This window comes from Ursus maritimus, unplaced genomic scaffold (genome assembly GCF_017311325.1).
Source record: "Ursus maritimus isolate PB19 unplaced genomic scaffold, ASM1731132v1 scaffold_14, whole genome shotgun sequence".
NCBI classification, from domain to species: Eukaryota; Metazoa; Chordata; class Mammalia; order Carnivora; family Ursidae; genus Ursus; species Ursus maritimus.
Window position 1 is genome coordinate 43,033,616 of NW_024423786.1, and position 10,469 is coordinate 43,044,084.

Genomic DNA, 10,469 nt, shown 5'->3' on the forward strand with positions numbered 1-10,469 from the left:
TGTCAGGAGGAGAGCGGCGGGAAGGCTTCTGGCCTGCATTCCAGCTGCCCTCACATGCGTGCACCCTTTTACCCCACGCTGACTTGCGTGGCCTCTCCCCAAACGAAGTATCTGTCAGACATCTATCATTAGTAAGGGGAGCAGCTCAGACATGCCCTGAAGGCGTGGCCCACCTCGGGCTCCTCGGCCACCTGCCTTTCCTCTCTCCCAGCACACTGACGTGTTATGCAAAACCCAGTGTGTCCAGACAGAGGTGGGAGGCCCTGAGGCAGCATGGGGAGCCTCGATCTCACACTGAAGACAGATCAAACTGGGGCTCCTTTTTAACACTGTGGGAGGGGGAATGTTTTTAGGAAGGTGCCACTGCAGGGTTCTCAGGAGCTCCCTAACAGGATTATCATGTTTTGTATCTCAGGAATTTATGTTGCATATAGTTCTTCTCAAAAAAAACTATCTCCGTGGGTTATAAACAACATGGAACAATGTATGCATTGTTTATCATTTGGGTTTGTTAGTATTACTAGGTTATATTTAAAAAAAAAAAGAAAAGGAACCTCTTCTAGTCTCCCCCAAACAGTCGCTAGACCCCTTCCAGCTTTGAAATCTTGCCGCAGTTGGACCGTCAGGACACCTGCAGCGTCCTGGACCAGTTAGCAGTCATTCCCTCCACCGCAGTGGGACGTGGGTCCGTGTGCAGCTTGAGCAGAAAAGGGAAGAGGGAAATGACTCACCAACATGTAAGGAGCCCCCTTGGAGGCGAAGCTCCCATGGGAAGTGGGGTAAAAGGGACGGGCCTGAAGGAGCGAGAAAGGGGCCAAAGGGGCCTCCCTTGGCAGGGCAGCTGGCCTAGAGGCGGCATGGCGTGGGCAGAGCCCAAGTCAGACCAGGGTCTGGTCTCGGGTGCCCTCGCCTCGCTCATTCGGAGGGTGTGTCATGTCGAGGAGCTCTCTGTGTTCCCGAAACACTTCAGAGGTCTAGAGGGGCTCTGAGCGCCCAGAGGAGGCAGCCTCTTGAAAACCAACCAGACTTGGAGACTCTCATCTTGGTCCCTGTCTCCCTCCCCACCCCCCAGCTTTGCCACTTTTTCCTTTCCCCTTGCAGATACATTTTAATTCCTCATCCTGTGAGCTTCTTCAGGAATCCTGAGGGGTTGCCTTTAAGATTTAGTTTGGGAACAATGTCTGTCTCCCGGAAGCTGCTTAAAGCTGAGAGGCATAGCTTGTTCCGTTCATTTTGCCCCGGCCACCGGGAAGCTCAAAGCCAGGCTCTGCGCAGCCGCAATAATTGCGTAAACCCTTCTGATCATTTACTAACTACTCGTTTACTTACTCGTCATTGTAAATGATCCCAGTTCTGAGATTTGACGCAAGGAGGCATATAAATCAATTTAACCACATCGTTAAGGAGAAGAAAATCCATCCACCTGCCTGCCACTGTCCTCCCTCCCTTTGAGTCCCAATTTGTGAACACCTTGCTATAAACGGACTTCACACGACGGTCCCAGACCACTGCAGGCCTCTATATCAGTTTCACCTGCCAAAACTCATCCACATGCAGTTGGTATTCTCTTCTGGAGCCTCTCTCCGTGACCTTATGGATTACACACTGTGTACAGAGTCGGTTAGCAAGTATTTCCTCGGGCCAGTAGCATGGCGGCATGATGGCAGGCTCCCAGGAGCGCAGAGGAGGGATAGCTTGGGGCCCTCCCGCAGCATGCCGGGTAATAGGCCGGCGCTGGGTGCGGCCAGAGGTGCTGACCTATTCCCCCAGGTCAGGTCAGTTGCCTCAGGGGTCATTCTCCCTCCTGCCAGGCAGCTTCTCATACCTGCCGCTAAGCAACTTAGAAACGCCAACTGAAAAATCTTTCTGGCTCCAGAGAGAGGAGAGTGACCCATTTGGGGATTACCTACCTCCCACCTTTCTGTGAGGAGACAGGTGGCCTGTGACACAGGCCTGGGGCTGGTCACTGTGTTCCTGGCAGAGCTGATCGAGGGAGAGTTTCTGCCTGGACAGCAGGTGCACTCATGCCTCAATCCCAGGGCCCCCCGAAACACTTTAAACAAGTTTCATCCTTGTCACTTAAAATGCATGGGGATGTTGAGTCCTTGGATTCGTTGGTATTTCTTTGGAACCTTCTCTGTTGCTTTCCATCGTGTCCTTTTTACATCGTCGTGCTCTCCTAAATACGTACTGACCAGGCCTGCTTCAGTCTTAATGTTAGCGCGCTGATACAGTCGCTGGCCGAATGATGGCATCAAGGCCATTGTAAAAAGCCTCTTCCATCAGCATCTGGTAAATACCTACGTTGTTTTCTGATAGAGACCAGGGTTCTAGACCTGGACTTCCTGGGTCCGAATCCTGGTTCTGCCACCTGTTAGCCATATCATCTTGGGAAGTTGCTTGATTCCTCTGCTTAGTTACCTCATCTGTAAAATGGGAATAACATAGTCTCTGCCTCACAGGCTTATTGGCAGAATTAGCTGAGAAAATACAATAAAGCACTTGGGACTGTGCCTGGCATAGGAGCACTCAGTAAATGCCTCTTGTATCATCGTTATCCTTCAGCTTGGGTTTATTGAATACATGCTCCGTGCCAGGCCCTGGGCCTCGCACCAGGCACCAAGTTGAAAGACGTCGTCTCTGTCCTCCAGGAATTTACAGCCGTGCACAATCAGTGCGTACTTAAATGATAGGTGTTTTAAGACAAATAAAAACAGGCCGGAGCAGCAAAGGCCAAGCGGTGGCTCCTGTCTTGGACGCGGCCCGGGGCCAGGAGGAAGAAGGCAGAGGAGGTGATCCCTGAGTGGGTTTTGGTGCCAGTGCAAGAGGCAGGCAGGTGCCTGGCAGGCTGGGCGGAGGTGTTGACGCGGGGTCCCTGGGGCCACAAGAGGAAGACTTGGAGGGCACAGTGGCTTTGGGAAACTGCAGGTAGTCCACAGGGAAGAGGGGACGCTGGTTCAGTGGTCCAGGGCTCCGTTGTGGGGGCCCTGCACCTGCCCCGCCCAGGAGCTTGGACGCTGGGCCCCGGGGAAGGCTGTGCGAAGCCTGTGAAGGTGTCCAGGCAGGGAGAATAACGTGATCAGATTCCCATCTTAGAAAGTTTACTCTGGGAAATAAAGTTAAGGGGAATGGACAGAGGTGGGAGATGCTCTAACATCTGGGGCACATGAGGATGGGCCGGAATGAAGACCGTGACGGCAGCATGGAGGGGGAGGACATGGGATTTGAGGCACAGTTTGGGGCCAGTATGTGGGACAGAGGGTTCAGAGAGCTGGGGATGGCTGCCGGATTTCTACACTGCACTGCACGAATGTCCCACGGACCACGGAAGGGAGAGTGGGGGGAGGGGTTGGGGAGAAAGGAACGGTTTCAGGTCTCGCATGGTGAATTTGAGGGGTTGCTTTTCTTTGGCTTTAAGGCCTCTTGAACAGCCAGGTGGAGATGTCTGCAGCTCGAAAAGAGGTCTGCGTTGGAGCCGGCGATTGAACATCACCACTGGGTGTGATAGGACTGTCGGTGGTCGGGGGTGGGGGCAGCAGAATGAGCAGGGGAGAGGGCTGGTGGGGGGATCCCTGAGGAACACTGGGGTCCAAGGGGGGCAGCATCCCAAGGGAGGGCAGGAAGCCCGGTCCCAGAGGCAGGAGGACACCCAGAGGGAGCAGAGCAGCCTCAGAAGAGAGTGACAGGAGGGACAGGTGGTCACGGGAGATCCAAGGGAGATGAGGGCTTAGAACCGACCTCTGGGTTTGGTCACAGGGAGTCGCACAGTGACTTGGTGACAGGTGTCCCTGGTGCGGAGACGCCGGGTGCCTGAGAGCAGTGAACCAGAGTAAGGGAGAGGTGGCAGAGACAGAAGTGCGCACGACCTCAAGAAGCTCAGGCGTGAGGGGAGGGAGAGCCCGGAGTGTGCGCACGATGCAGGGGAGAAGCCTTGAGGTGCAAGTGTGTGGCCCCTGAAGACCGGGGTTAGCTGGGACCCTCATCCCCCAGCTGGTGCTTTACCCCAGCAGCCTCGGTGTTCTCTGAAATAGAAAAGGAAGTGGGCAGGGGTCAAGGAAGGTACTGGAAGTTTGGGCTAGCCACTGAGGGGAATGGTTGGTAGAACCATACCACACCTCCCTGCCCCAGATGTAAACAGATGCCACTATGGGGCCAAATATGTATTTTAGAAACATCTGAGCGTTGTGAGCCTATTCATTCTCTAGTGTTTTTAGCTTGCTATGTGCACAGAGAAAAGACTAGAAGAATGTCCTCCAGAATGGTAATTGTACGGATCTATGGGTAGTGAAATCAAAGGATGGGTTTTCCTTTTTAATTTTCTCATCTCTGTATTTTTTAAAATCATGAGCAAGTATTACCGTGGAAAAGAGGGGAAAAAATTGGTGCCTTGTGGTCTGCCGGGCTACAGTACCATGCAGGCTTTAAGACATCCCCGTGAGGTGCGTAAGAGTGGGGGACAGACGTTTCTGTCATGTCAGCGTGACAGCACTGGCAGAAATGTCTCAGCAGGCCTTCCGACTCCCTGCCGTCTGTCCAGAATTGTACCAAACTGAATTCCTTACCATGAACTATTAACAGGAAATTCTGAAATCTGTGGAGATAAGCACAGAAGAGAATATTCTTTTTAAAAAGAGGAAGAAAGAAAGAGACGAGACCTTCGAACCAGAAGCTGGGAAGGGCCTGTGTCACAGGCTGGTCCATCTCAGGGACTGGCCCGGCTGGTCTCTGGCTCTGAGATGGACCCCCTAGGCAGATGGGGCCTGGCCTGGAAGGGAGCGAGCCTTCTGGGGGATGTAAGTGTGTAGAGAGCTGTTGGAGGGGCAGACTTTAAAAAGGCAGCGCTGGTGTATGGAACAGCAGGCGATGATGAGGGTACCAAGTGAGGGCTCCGATGGCCCTTTGTGGTGTTGGGGTTCCCTCTCGTAGCCCTTTCTGTGCGGCCTCCCGAGGTTTATGGCAAGCTCTGCTGGCTGGGACCTTAAAGCCTGGATGTGTGGGAGGGGGAAACAACGTGGGCCTTCATTTAGGAAAACTCGGCCCCCTTGCTTTATCTCCTTGGACCAGTGATGTTCCTCAGGGCTTTTCCTTTGTACATAAGACAAGAATGATGTCTAGTTGTGGTTTGTGACTTCAGGATTCATAAAAGATCACATGATTGCCCAAACTCAGTGACTTTTTCCATTAAAATGAATTAATATGGCCCTCTGGGCTTTTGTGGGACCTTCTTCTCTGCCTGGGCCAGTGCCCTTCCCAATCCCCCTTTAAAATCCGCTCCTCTGGGTGGTCAGGGCCCTGCCTTGCCTCTGGGAAGACTTCCAGACCCTGCCCTCCTTCCGTGGTGCCTCCAGGCAGGGCCCCAGGTATCTCCAGATGAGATGGCCGTAGCATTTTGATTCTAAAATTCAGGAAAGCTGGACATATCCCTACTTTGGGTAGCTCCTTCCTGAGCTGTATTTTTTGGCTTGTATTTTTAGTGGGTTTCTAATTGCAAAAGCCACATCTTATTAGAACGTTTAAGAAAAATGGTTCAGAAAGTACAAATTACCTGTGATCCTACTATGTGAGATAACCGTTAATAATTTTGCAAGTGTTTTTGTCTTTTTATATATACAGTTGACCCTTGAATAACGTGGGTTTGAACTGCACTGGTCCAGTTATACATGAATTCTTTTTGATAAATGCAGATCAGTACTATAAATGTGTTTTCTCTTCCATATGATTTTTTCTTTTTTTAAATTGTTTTATTTATTTGAGAGAGGGAGAGAGGCAGAGGGAGAGGGAGAAGCAGGCTCCCTGCTGAGCAGGGAGCCAGACGTGGGTCTCGATCCCAGGACCCTGGGATCATGACCTGAGCCGAAGGCAGACGCTGCACCGACTGAGCCCCCCAGGCGCCCCTTCCTTATGATTTTCTTAACAACATTTTCTTTCCCCTAGATTACTTTACGTAAACACTTTACCGCACAGTATCTAGTACATAGGACGTACAGCATATGTGTGAACTGACTACTTATGTTATTCACATTCTGGTCGACACTGGGCTACTAGTAGTTAAGTTATATGTAAGCTATATGTGGGTCAGATCTGTACCAGAATGTCTCCTATGCCGTATGCTATTTGGAAGTCTGCGTTTGCCTTTAACAAGCTGCCATAGGTGTTCTCCGTGTTAATAGCTGTGTACTCCTGTAGCGTAGTGAATGTCAGGAGGTCCACCCTAAATGGCATCGTACATACCGTAGAGTCCTCGCCCACCAAAGTCTGTTTGCTTTTAAAATTTCTATCTAGCCTTTTCTGGCACCTGCCTGCATTGGCAGACCAGATTTTTTTTTCTACTCTTTTGAACTTTTAGAAAAAATTTTAATGACACGCTTCCGACAGATGAAAGGGTATAAAGGATAATACGATGATATGATGATATGATGTCTTCACTCTCTTCCAGCCTCATAAATAAAATGTCACAAAGACAGTTTAGCCTCTTTGTATGCCCCACACCCTGCCCCACCTCATTCCTCTCCCAGCCTCCCCACCACCATGGAGGTGATGGTTACACGGAATCACGTGTAGTTTTCAGCATCTTGGTGCCTTCAGTGCCCGTGTACCAGGATCTGTGTTTCTAGAAGTTTCTTCTCAGGACCGTATCTCTGTCCCACTCAAAGTCCTGAGCCTCCACCAATGAGAATAGCATTCCTGTGGACGAGCAGTCCTTTGGAGTTTCTTGTTCCCTGTTTGTCTGTCACCCCATCGCCCTCAGGCAGACGGGGGGGAGCGCAGCCCTGTTCCTAGGGAAGTCAGCCACGTGCTGCCCATCTCGGGCGTGAGCAGGTCCTTGATGAGACAGGAAAGTGCGGGTGAGAGCAGATAAAGAGCCAGTGACAGGGGTCAGCGGGGGAAAGTTGGGGAGCCCAGCAGAGAGCCATAGGAGAGGTAGGGAGAGGGGAGCACTCCTTGCCTCCCCAGAGAGGCACCCCGGGACCTCTGTGAGACAAATTGAAAATCTTCCCATAATTGAACCACGGTACTGAATCTTTGCTCAGCTGCCAGGAAGACACCCCTGCACACGCCCTCTCGCTCCAGTGCTCCTGCTCTACCCGGCACCCCCTGGACAGGCCAGGACTGTCTGGCCACTGCTTGGACTGTCTCCCTTCCCAGGTGCCTCTCTCCTGCTGCGTCCGCCAGGATCCTCCTGGCCTTCCCGGGTCCCCAGCCGCAGCCCTCCTGCCTCGCCAGGCTCCTGCCTCTCCCAGCAGCCATGCCTTTCACTAGGTGCTCAGCCTCCTTGCTGTGTTGGGGTATTTGGGGGCCCACCCCACCCGCTGTTGGAAACCCAGGCCCCTGCCACTTGTACTTCCCACAGTGCTCGGTGTGGTGTAGATTTTCAGGAAGAGTTGTTCATTAATTTGTCTTTGCAGTTTCTTTTTTTTTTTTTTTTTGAGATTTTATTTATTTATTTGACAGAGAGAGACAGCCAGCGAGAGAGGGAACACAAGCAGGGGGAGTGGGAGAGGAAGAAGCAGGCTCCCAGAGGAGGAGCCTGATGTGGGACTTGATCCCACAACGCCGGGATCATGCCCTGAGCCGAAGGCAGACGCTTAACCGCTATGCCACCCAGGCGCCCCTGTCTTTGCAGTTTCTATAGCTAGAATCTTTGTCCCCTGTGAGTCGTTTTCTTAGCAAAAGATGAAACTCCAGCTCCCTTGCACCGTCAGCATCTCAAGTTCTTGCTGTTTCTTCAGTGGCTATTCCTAACCCAGAATGTCTCCTTTGTGGGAAAGGTTCTGACACCCAGTTTGCATCTCTTCTACCCCGGGAACCCCTCCCTTGGCGTGTTATAGGCCATCAGCCCCACTCTGGGGAGGCCAGGGATGCTCCGTCAGCCCTGCAGTCCCCACCTTACCCACCCTGGGAGACCGCACTGTCGCTCCCCCCGGGCCCCTGCGGAACGCGGGTGTGCTCCCCGTTCTGTTGTTCAGCTGTCACATCCACTTCCCTGATGCTGGTAGCTCGTGGCTGCCCGCTGATGAGAGCGGCCTCGTGTCACCTCGGCCTTGGATGGGGGGGTGTGGAGCAGTCCCACCCCACAGCTGTGACTCGGCCCGGTGTTAGGCCCAGGTCTTGCTAGGCTGGGCCACGCTGCTGGAATCCCCCAGGCTAGCCCTCTTGGCCCCCTTCTTTTTTGTTCTGCTTGCTTTCACTGCTCCTTTCCCCCCACGGTGGAAACCGATACACCTTCTCCAGGCTAGGGGCTCTGGTGCCGAACGAGGAAGATCCAGACACGGAGCTCTCGGTCTAGCATAGTGGTTCTCAGCCCTGCTGAGAGCCTTTGAGAAAATGCGGGTGTCTGGGCCCCACCTCGTGGAACTCCCGAGACGGAATCACCTCCCAGAGGCCCCACCTCCTCATCCACACACTGGGGTAGTCAGCCTGTGAATGTGGGGGAGACGCAAACATTCAGTCCGCCGTGCTGCCGGCTGCTGAGCACTGTCTCTGGGGCGGGCATCACCTGAGCCCCTTTCACGGGTTGTCTGTGTCTGCATCTCGTTGGACCCTCACGGTGATGCTGGGAACTAGGGAAGGTGGGTCCTGGCTCACCAGTTAGGGAACTGAGTAAGGCACAGGGAGGCCGAGCTTTCAACGGGCACCCACTTACAGATGCAGAACCCGGATGGAAAGCAGGGCCGGCCGACTTCCAAGCCAGCCTCTTAGCCCGTGTTGCTGTGCCACTGACTGTTCTCTCCTGTTTCTTGGGCTCATTTTCCCAACCACCTTCCTGGACACCTCCTCCTGGGGGTCCCCCGGGCTCTTCAGACTAGCATACCCTAACTGTGCACTAGGCAGCTCCTGCCCGCCCTCGCTTCTCCTGTGCTGTGAGTGGTGTAAGGTGCTGCCAGTTACCAGCTGCTCGAGGTGGAGACCTCCTCCCTGCTCACACGCTCTCCACCGCCACAAGATTCATTCGCTTCCCGCCCCTTTTGTTTAGATCTGAATTTCCTCCCCACTTCTCCTCCAACCCTCATCACTCCGTGTTCACTACTGGGCCATCAGCAATAACATCTTCACTGGTCTGTGGGATTTTCTTCTCTCCCTGTTCTTATCTGCCCCACACAGCACAGGCAACTGAATTCTCATCCTAAAGATGTTCCCTAGTGGCTGTGGCTGGCCCATGAAGAAGAATCGGGCCCAGCCTTGAGGCCCGGCATGTGCTCTACTCAAGCCGGCCCCTGCCCCTCAGCCCAGCCTCTCTGCTGCCACCGCATACCCTGGGCCCCGCCGTGCTGAACTTCTCACCGTCCCCCACGTGTGCTGTGCTCACTGTCACCTTTTTGTCTTTCCCTCCACTGCCACAATCCCTTTTCTCCCTCAGGTCCACCCGGCAAACCTCTGTGCATGCCTCAGGACCACCCTTAAACCTCGCCTCTTGAGGGGCACCTGCATGGCTCAGTCAGTTAAGATCAAGTCTTGATCTCAGGGTCGTGAGTTCAAGCCCCATGTCGGGCTCTGCGCTGGGCGTGGAGATTGCATAAACAAACAAACAAACAAACAAAAAATGCCCTCACCTCTTAAAACTTCTGTGGTTGCCTTGACTAGTTGGCAGCTGTTCCTCTGTGGTCCTGCAACACAACCGTCTTCTAGAATTGTTAGCCTCCAGAAGACCAAGAGCCTAGTGGGACAGAGACTCGTTTGATTCCTGAATCCGTAGCAGTGAGCACCGGAGCACAGGCAGAGCACCAAGTAGGCCTGGCCACAGCCTGCTTTCCTTCTGCTCAGACGGGCACACAGCCCCGGCAGACTGGTGGCATTTTGGGTCATTTTGGGTCTGCCACCCAAAGGTGTTGACAGAACAAAACGCAAAGTATTCACAAGCATATGAAAAGGTTGGGATAGCAAATTGGAGGGCAGTTCTGGTCAAAAAGCAAGTCAGAAATCTGAGGGCAGTGGCTCACAGTTGCTTCTGGATTCCTGAGAAGCCAATATAGATTACCGAGGCTTCACAGCAATAGGATTGGTAAAAAATAAAACTTGATTCTAGGTTAAACAGTAGCCAATAGCATTCAGAGCTGCGAACTTTGACCTGGGAAAACTGAACCGTTGGGTGTGATGTCCCCCAGTGAAAATTCAAAAAGGCCGAAGCTGCTACTGGGAAATTTTAATGCAGACCAAAAACTAATTGCTTAGTCAAATCCTCACTGTAATATTTACATAGGAAAGAACAGATTCACTAAGTGAAAACTATTTCACTAAGATGAAGATAGAAAATTATCAGGAACATGGGGCGCCTGGGTGGCTCAGTCGGTTAAGCATCTGCCTTTGGCTCAGGTCATGATCTCGAGGTCCTGGGGTCCAGCCTCACGTCAGGCTCCCAGCTCAGCGGGGAGTCTGCTTCTCCCTCTGCCCCCCGCTCCCCCCGCTCATGTTCTCTTCCTCTCTCTCTCTCAAATAAATAAATAATCTTTTTAAAAAGTCAGCAGGAACAA

General features: G+C 52.7%; 1 protein-coding gene across 4 annotated transcripts in view; it reads left to right on the forward strand.

Moving 5' to 3' along the window:
• ZDHHC3 (zinc finger DHHC-type palmitoyltransferase 3) overlaps positions 1-10,469 on the forward strand; it is a 54,357-nt gene that overhangs the window by 19,999 nt on the left and 23,889 nt on the right. The gene's annotated exons all lie outside the window — the stretch shown is intronic.